This window comes from Arachis stenosperma, chromosome 3, assembly GCF_014773155.1.
Source record: "Arachis stenosperma cultivar V10309 chromosome 3, arast.V10309.gnm1.PFL2, whole genome shotgun sequence".
Classification (NCBI taxonomy): domain Eukaryota; kingdom Viridiplantae; phylum Streptophyta; class Magnoliopsida; order Fabales; family Fabaceae; genus Arachis; species Arachis stenosperma.
The window spans coordinates 172033981-172042316 of record NC_080379.1 but is presented as its reverse complement, the minus strand read 5'-3'; the positions used below and the strand labels follow the sequence as shown (position 1 = coordinate 172042316).

At 32.5% G+C, this 8336-nt stretch overlaps 1 long non-coding RNA gene across 1 annotated transcript; it reads right to left on the bottom strand.

Moving 5' to 3' along the window:
* Positions 1-206: 206 nt before the first annotated feature.
* LOC130970454 (uncharacterized) lies at positions 207-1106 on the bottom strand. The gene is made up of 2 exons (XR_009082067.1): positions 536-1106; positions 207-449 (listed from the first exon to the last, which is right to left on the bottom strand). It is a non-coding gene; the product is annotated as an uncharacterized LOC130970454 (long non-coding RNA).
* Positions 1107-8336: the final 7230 nt, after the last annotated feature.

Sequence of the window (8336 nt, the reverse complement as noted above, 5' to 3'; positions counted from 1 at the left end):
ATCGTCAACCAATCAGGAGGCTCATATATCTCCTTTTCTGTTATTGAACGTTGAGTAGTGGGAACAAAATATTGGCCATTTGATTTAGATGATAGTATTCTAGTGAATGCAAACCAATTTGACAGCGATAGGGTAAAGAAATTACTAAAACTGGAATACTGAATTATAGTATTTAATATGTCTTGAGAAGAAACACACTCGTCCACAGTTAATTTTAATATTTTATAGCTTACTTATAAATTGTACATTAGCAATGCAAAGAACAAAATTGCTAACTGAAGCTTCAATGTCTGTCTATTAACTTAAAGCACATTATTATAGTGAATAAGCGTCTACTTAAGCCTTCTTGACTCTTGATGCTGTTGTCTTGGATAACCTCTGTTTGTGAGTCATCTCTCATTTTGTTTTTCTCTTCATGTTGCAGAAATTTGAAAATCTTCTGTATCCATCTGTTACATATTGAAAGGAAAAGCATCAGATAAGAAGTTCTATATATATTTGCATAGCTAACATGAAAGAAATTTAATAGGCTTACATATGTAATTATACTACAAGAACATAGCATGTGTCTTCTAGGACCTGAAAATTATACAGTTATTACAATTTATTAATCATAAAACTATCAAGTAAATGGCAGGGCAAATCTCCTTTGGCAAACTAGAAGAGAGCACGTTCAAGTTCTCTACTTCTGTGTGCCAAAGGAGAATTGCACTCTCATTCCGTTGACAGTGCAGCTCAAACTCCTTCAGGACCAAGTTTGCGTTTGAGGACATAATCACAAAATGGAAGTATATATATAGTAAGTTATAAGAGCACCTCCTGTTGGATATGCCTGTGAAGGAGTTGGAGCAGCAACAGCATATGCTAGCACAATTCCAAGTTTCCAATTAAAGGTTCTGTTTTGTTCTTTAATGGTCCTGATTCTCTCACCATCAATTCCTTTCAATAACCAAGGAGTGGTCTATATCAAGGTTTCTCTCTATTCTTGTAAAAAAAGATGCTTTTCTTTAGAGTAATTGGTCATAATCTCGTTCAATTGTATACATGCATGGAATATCAGTGTTTATATATCAATAATTTTTTCCATGCAGAAGTTGACTTGCTTTTCATCTGCATTATTAAGTTCATAACATGTTCCACTGTTACCATGATCATTATCATTCATGTTAGATATGCTTTCTTTTGCTGTGACACTTTTCTACACCGTAGGCAAAGAAATGATTGGATCGTTATATGTATGAATATGTACATAAGAAAGACAAAATCTGCTAAGATTATTATTTGTTTAAAGAGTAATCTAAAATTTCAATATTTGATCAATATTTGTATCATTGCCAGTAAATAACCAAAAGGTGGATTTTAAGTGCTGTAAGTAGTCAATGATTAGCCTCAAATCTCTCTTCAGAGGAAGAATATATGTTTAAACCTACTGATGGAGTTAGCTACTTGAATACAAAGATCCTGCTGATATTACTGGAATTGTATGAAGAAAAGCATAACATTTTAGTAATACTTTACTTTGAAATCAGAAGGGGTTGGAATTTGGAAATTAAACCAATTTGAAAGAATGCAATTAATTCAGGAATAATAGGTATTCGCTACCAGCATATTCTTGGACAAGAAAACAGAAAACACCAGAAGGGAATTATGCCTTCATTTAAGAATTAGTATCAGCCATTTATTACCTTGTAATACACTCTCATTTCACTGCTAAATAGACAGGTCTTCCTCATCAAACCTAAATGCATGGAATTTGATAAAACAAATATCTGTGGTAAAACCAATGAGAGAAAATGTGCAGGGGCATGAGCTGTGAGAGACTAAAGGCACAAGTTGGACCACTTTCTTTCTAGTAACTAGTTGCTTTGTAGAGGATGTGCTTGGAATATCCTTTGGCTAGTGCATATGTATATGCATTCATTTCTGAGTTAGTTACATCATCCAGTGCGTTATATATAAACAAGGGACACCCCCATATTATTGGTCAACAACAAGAAAGATCACACAGGTGAAGTCATGTGTGGGCACATTACAGGGCAATGACTTCTTTGGCTGTTGGCAATTCAACATCATCTTGTCATTCAAGTAGTTAGGCTCAGAAGCTTAGCTCACTGCCAAAGAAGATTTGCCCCGCAATTTTCCCTCACATTATATCAACATAAAGCTATGTATATATTGCTTATTGCTAATAAGTTATAACATGTTCATATCATAAGGCATGGTGTGAAACATGTGCTTTTGTAGCTGTCATTTTGTGTGTGGACTTTGGTCACGCAATGACTGCTGAGGAGTTATAATTAATTACAGTATTATACATGATGCATGGCTTTTAATTGTGTTATGATATGATGTCTACATATTGTAGGCTAGTTCCCAATAATTATGCAAAAATAAAATATCATATATAGGTTAGTTGCACATTATTTTTGCCAACCGTCATCATTACCACTGTCTTTGCAAAAATATCAACTAGGGAAAAATGTTTCTCGTCATTTTTTTCCTTTACTTTTCTTTTTATCTTTAGCTTCTTTTGGCAAAAGAATCCTCTGGTTCTCTAAAAAGTCTATGATATTTATTGGTAATTCGTCATCTTTATATTTTTGAGTTTCATCAATGTATAAAATGATAAGAATTATTGGTAAATGTGATAAAGGTTTAGAACATATTTCAAAATAATGTGAGTTCGAGTTTTTTCTGTCTTTGTGAGAACTTCTTTAGTATATAGGGTTTATAATTATCTCTTATAGGTGTTGCCTTGACCTGACTCTGGCTGAAATAATCTAAACTTCTATAAATTAAATTAAAAGTGTTCAAGAAATTTGAAATGGAAACAAGCACTCTGTATGCATGATTGCATGTACAACACGCAAATCGTGTCAGAAATATAATAATAACTGATTCTCACAATTTGTTTCTCAATTGAGGAGGTAAAATATAATTTTTTATTATGTATTTTTCAAATAGAACTAAAAAATTATGAAAAAAAAGTATATGATTTGTACTTTACACTCTTAATTAAAAAAATAATTAAGAGAATTTATTTTCTGTTGTGGCCAATAAATAAGTTAGTCCGATTTATTTAGGTCTAGTCCGTTTAAATTTGTGGATTATATGGATAGACTTATTTATTTTTTCGTTTGTTTACGGACAACAAATTTTTAGACCATAACCATTTATGATTAATCGCATATGTTATACGAGTTGGTCTATTTATTTTTGTTTTTGAAACAAAATAATTTTAGACAATTATTATTTTCAAGTAAAAAAATCTTAAATAAACAGAGACTTTTAGTTGATGAGTTGAGTTTTCAGGTTGGATTATAAAAATTTTGTTAAAGAAGTGCTCTCTTCTTAGAAATAAAAAAAAAACGTGTTTCTGTTTAATCTGCAAAGTCAGCAAACTGGCCTTTTAACCTGAAATTTAAATAGATCTAATTTTAAAGGTAAAAGACTAAAAGTTCTTAGTCGATTAATCCTACGAATTTAATCTATTTTATTGAATTTATAAAACATAAGCCCAAAAAAGGGGTGGGTTCTCAATTGGGCTTCACCCAATTATCCAGCGCATATCAATTTCTCCAAGGTGTTGCCGTTCTCTTTTAATCTTTTTGCAGTCATTGACTGTAAAATTCATTTCCTTTTTCATAGTCACTAATTTAGTTTGACACTTTCAGAAATTTTTTGTGAGAAAAAATGTAACGGAAGTATGCCACGCGACATATCATATAATCATATATCACATGTGACATATTACATACATTAATAACATCTTCATATTTTATTTTTATTAAAGTATAATCTTATTTTAAAAATATTTTACACATATAACTGATTGTGTATTACTACATAGTGATAGTAATATTTTTCCAATTCATTTAAATCATCTACACAGAGGAATATGATTAAATAACTGTATAAATATCGTTAATATATTAAAATAAAATTTTTTAAATTATATAAAGCATTTTAAATTATTTTTATATTGAAACTAATAATATATTATTTTTAATTCAATTAAAAAATATATATACTAAAAATAAAATTAAACATGTTTATAGATAATTATACTTTAGAAATTTTAAGTTCAAAAAATTTTTACTAGGGAAGTTATATTGCACCAAAACAGGTTTAGAGTTGATCAAGAAATTACATCGTCTATGTAATGAAACGCAAGATCGACAACAATCTTGTAGAAGAACCAACTAAATTGTTCTTCAAAAGATCTAATACAAAATTCCAAGAGGATTTCATAAAATGTGACGTATTGCCGCGGAGCAACTTCAAGTCGTCTCAAGGGTTTCATAGCTCATATAGAGGAATGTGAAGTCAACAACCATATTGCAAAAATCAAAAGGAACAATTGAGAGTATGATTAATCATATTACGCATAAGAAAACTCAAATCACGTCTTAAGAAAAGACAGTGAAATAGAAAATTTCAAAATGAGAAAAAGAAGGATAAATGATTCGTCAAACATGTGACAAGAATATAACATATCCGTCGACATACTCTAGTTAAAAGGAATACCTAATGTTTTCCAAAGATTTAAGGATCATTATCGTGATGGAATGAGTTTAATTCAAAACAAAACACGAAATTCACAAACGAGAGTAGATGAAATCAGGGGTTAATGTTTTTGGAAATCCAAGAATTATTTGTTGTACCAGAACAAATCCAGAATTAAATAAAGGAGTAAGGAATTTGTGAAAAAGGATATATATAGTGATAAGGATAATCATTTCAAAAATTCATGATACAACCAAATACAAAACCAAGTAAAGGCATGCATGAATGATAAGATAAAGGGTGGGCGAATAAGTCAATCACATTCCAAGAAAGAAGTAAAGAACAAGAAATCTCAATGCAATTGATAGAGAAAGAGATAATGCCAAGCACGAGTAAAGAGCATACATCAAAATAGAACCATTCCTAAAATTACGTTTCTAAACATAGTGATCCGCATCACCTCTTAATTCGAATTTGTCTTTAATAACCTATTAGTGTTCCTAATACACAAACCCATAGCATTAGGTTCACCAAACCAGATACTACAAAATATGTACGGTAGACTAATAGAGTTAAATCAGTAGATGGTCATGTGCAAAAAGCTCTAACTTTTGTCAAAGGGACAATACCTACTACATGACGGACATTCAGAGTATGCAATTGAAGCATAAGCAGTCCATCCCTCAGACTCACGAGGACGAACTGCTTTGATACCATAATGTAACACCCTAATATTCAAATTCTTATGCTCGAGTCATAAGTCAATGATAATAAGGTGGTACGACTCCCAAGGTGGATTATAATACATAAACATATATATAAGTTGAAAGGAAGTATTAAATGAGAAGCCCGGAAAAGGAGTAAAATAAAATCGTAAAACGGAACACTCATGTTTCGATAGACAGAAGAGGAGGCGCACCTGGAAAGCAACATTAAGACAATGTAGTAAAGGAGAATAAGATAAGGACAAGATATAAGTATATAAGTAAATAGTCACTAGTCGCAACCTGCGAAGTTTAGACCGGCTAGGGTACAGAATGATATCAGTTTGACAACAATATTTTCTATCTCTCCCAAAATATACATCAAAGTCTCTATAGGCAAGTTTTCCAAATGATAAATACATATAAGTAAGTATTTAAAGATAAATACGAAGAGATTCTAAGTAAAAGTAAAACAGGAGTCCAATGATCCTGAACCATGGGTTTCCAGCATAGTTGTAAGAACCGGTGGTCCAATCGGTTCGGTTTTAGCTTTAGACCGAAGAAGGAAGCAAACCGTTTAAACCCGGGCGGTTCGTCACAAACTGGACGAAACCGGCCGGTCCTATGGTGCTCAAATATTCAAAAATGCATGCAGTGGGTTTTGAACCTATGTCTTCTTGCTAGACAAGGATAAGGAATGCCACCAAACTAATGTGTTCATTTGAGAATTTATGTGCTAATTATTCTATATATTATATACATACACAACTAAATTATTTTATATTTATTTAATTTAATTTTTGTTTTATACTCATTTTTTTTAATTCTTTAGAATTTATAGAATTATTAAAATAAGTATCAAATATTTTAATATTTACATTTACATATTAAAATATTAGTAAAGATATTTATTTTAAATTTTTTAGAGTATTGAGTTAGTAGGTCTTCGAAGATTTTGACTTAAGACTAATTAGTAGGGACATCTAAACATCACCACTAAATTTCACATGAAAAATTAATGGAGGGACGTAATGCGTTCATCGTTTACTATCTTGAAGGACTAAATTGATATTTTTTTTTTCAAGGGCTAATTAATTTGAAGTAAAAAATTTTAAGGATGGACCTAATTGTCACTTTATTCAATTTTTTCTATTTTATATTTTTTATTTACGTACGACCGGTTCTATCGGTTCAACCAGTGACCCACCGGTTGAACCAGTGACCCAGTGACCCAGTAACCTGACCGGTTCGGTTCTGACAACTATGGTTTCCAGTCAGTAAAAGTGCCAAATAAATATAATGCACTATAATAGGAACTCACTAAGCATCCTAATCTTCCTTTCATCAAATATTCATCCTAGGTTCTCACTAATCCATAAATAGGCATCTATCATAAGGGAATACTAAATCTAATTCATCTTTCTCATCTTTCCCAACTTTCCAACTCTCCAACATAATATAACCAAAACCATAAACAGAACCAACACCAGCTAATCTGTCTCAGTAATTCTATATCCATACATCTTATCTTCACCTGGAGCAAGTGAGATTTACTTCACTACATCTACACAGGAAGCTCAAATCATGTCATTCAATATTCATCATTATTAATCAATCATCTCATCATTTCATTTCAACAAGGACGACCCTCAGCGCCAATCGACACCAGCATGAGGGACCTCTCGGTTGTACAAATACAAACAAAGCAGACAAGTAATACACAAGTAGATTCAAGTAAAGCAAATAGCACATAATCACATAGCATATACAATTAGGCAAACCAAAACAAGTAGACAAACCTAAACAAATCAAACATATGCAAATAATGTATGTCTTCCCTATGGCTGATGATATCATCTGTCAGTTATATAACCAACCCGACATGTTCTGGTAGCTAACCATTGGACAGTCCCTGCGAGCGTGCATCCCCAAGCTCAAAATCATAATCATTCAATATATATATCCATGGGGGAGAGCTCATCCGGAAAGGTATAAGTGTCTAGCCACACCTATGACGCAGGGTCAACAGAATCTCGAATCTCAATCTGGAGCAAGTGGAGCCGACCCACTGCATCCACCCAAGGAAATCTAAAATTTAGATAATTTCACGACTGGGAGCAAGTAAGGGCTAACCACTGCATCTACTCCAGGAGGCTCAAACCAAACCCAGGGCAAGTGGATCAATGCCACTGCATCTACCCAGGCAGGTGTAGTAAATTCAGAACCAAGCTCAAATAACAATCTCATAATCATTTTCACTCTCATTTTCAATATCATACTCATCATCATTCTCATTATCAATATCATAATCATCATAATTCTCATTATCAATCTCATAATCATCCTCATTCTCACTTAACATCTTGTTCATTTCTCTTAATTTTACTAATTCAACTCATTGGGCTTTATCCCTAACTCTTCCGTCCTCACTTTCACTGACTCTAGACTTATATCGAAGTTTATAAAGATTTAGGAGGCCAAAAGAATTGTTAAAAGCCATAAAAACATATTTTTCCAAAATCTGGGAGGTGTGCGTACGCATACATGTGGTGTGCGCATACGCATACACCCAATTTTGGACCATACCGCGTACGCATGCAGTGTTTGCGTACGCGGGAGCACTTGGCAGAGGCCAATACCCGCGTACGTGCATCACGTGCCGCGTACGCATCCATATCAGAAACCAGAAAATCTGATGTTGCAGAAATTAGTTTTTCAATCCAATTTTTAAAAATCCATAACTTTTTTTTTTACAAAATTTCATTTTCAACCATTCTTGAACCGTTGGAAAGATCGAGAAATGAATTTTTGTAAAAATCTTGTTTTGAAAGTTTTCCAACTCCGAGGGCCAAGTTACGGTTCGCTGAAATTGGCCAAAAATCTGTTTTTACCAAAAACACACATTTACCAATTTTCCAATGATTCACAAGCTTTAATCATTTTCAACCAACAAAATGAAGCCAAACCAACTCAAGTTTGATATTCACACACAACCAATTCCAAACATTCTCTTTCTACACATTCCAACTCAAATACATCCATTCCACATTTCAAAAACCTCATTTTTCACTATTTCATCAATCAGTCAAATTCTCATACATTCTATACCAATTCTTCATTCTATCT